Consider the following 1,317-nt stretch of genomic DNA (forward strand, 5'->3'; position numbering starts at 1 on the left):
CTCCACACTGTTTTCCAGAGTGCTGTACCAGTTTACATTCTCACAAACAGTGCAGGAGGATGCCCGTTTCTCCACATCCTTGCCAGCATCTATAGTCTCTTGATTTGTTCATTTTAGCCACTCTGACTGGTGTGAGGTGGTATCTCAGTGTGGTTTTGATTTGTATTTCCCTGATGGATGAATGATGCTGAGCATCGTTAAATGAGATTTTAAGGAGTATCATTTAAATTCTTTTTACTTAAAAAAATAAATTCTTTTTATTTTAACTATGCTTTGAGAATTATTTTTTCTAAATTTTTGAAGAATAGCTTTGCTGGATTTAGAATTTATTTGTGAAGAATAAGAATATTTTTCTTTCAGCTGTTTAAATATATTATTTAACTGTCTTCTGGTCTCCACTGTTTCAGATGAGAAGTCAGTCATTATTCTATTGACATCCTTGTATGTAATGAATATTTCCCCCTTCTTCTTTCAAGATTTTCTCTTTGTGTTGGCTTTTAAGCATTTGACTCTGAGATGTCTAGGTGTGAATTTCTTTGTGTTTATTCCAGTTAGAGTTTTTGAACTTCTTGGATCAGTAGCTATAATAGATCAGTAGATTTTCATTAAATTTTGCAACATTTATGCCACTATTTGATTTTTTGGTGGGGCCTATTTCTATCTCTTCTCTCCTGGGGCTTCTGTTTTATGAATATTGGAACAGTTGATGTTCTACAGGTCTTTGAGGTTCCATTGGTTTTTCTTCATTTATTCTCTGTGTTCCTCAGAATAGTAATTTCTATTTCTCTATCCTCCAGTTCACTGATTCTTTCTTCTACCATCTTGAATCTGTTACTGAGCCTCTCAGTGGATTTTCCATTTTAGTTGGTTCAGAATTTTTACTTGGTTCTCTTAAAAGCCATAATATCTATGTCCTGATTGATAATCCCTATTTGTGCATTCATTGTTGTCATTCTTTCTTTTAATTCCTTGAAGATTGCTTTCTTCAGTTCTTTAGATGTATTTAGAATAGCTGTTTTAAAGTCTTTGCTTAATCCAGCATTTGAAGACACTCAAATGGTTTCTATTGACTACTTTTTGTTTCTTGCATATGGGTTACACTTTACTGTTTCTTTGTGTGCATTTTAAGATTTTTTGTTGTTAAAGACTAGACATTTCATTTTTAAAAAATAGTTTATTGTCAGATTAGTTTCCATATAACACCCAGTGCTCTTCCCCACAAGTGCCCGCCTCCATTACCACCACCTCTTTTCCCCCTCCCCCTCCCCCTTCAACCCTCGGTTCATTTTCAGTATTCAATAGTCTCAGGTTTTGCGT

Source organism: Suricata suricatta, chromosome 7, assembly GCF_006229205.1.
Source record: "Suricata suricatta isolate VVHF042 chromosome 7, meerkat_22Aug2017_6uvM2_HiC, whole genome shotgun sequence".
Classification (NCBI taxonomy): Eukaryota; Metazoa; Chordata; class Mammalia; order Carnivora; family Herpestidae; genus Suricata; species Suricata suricatta.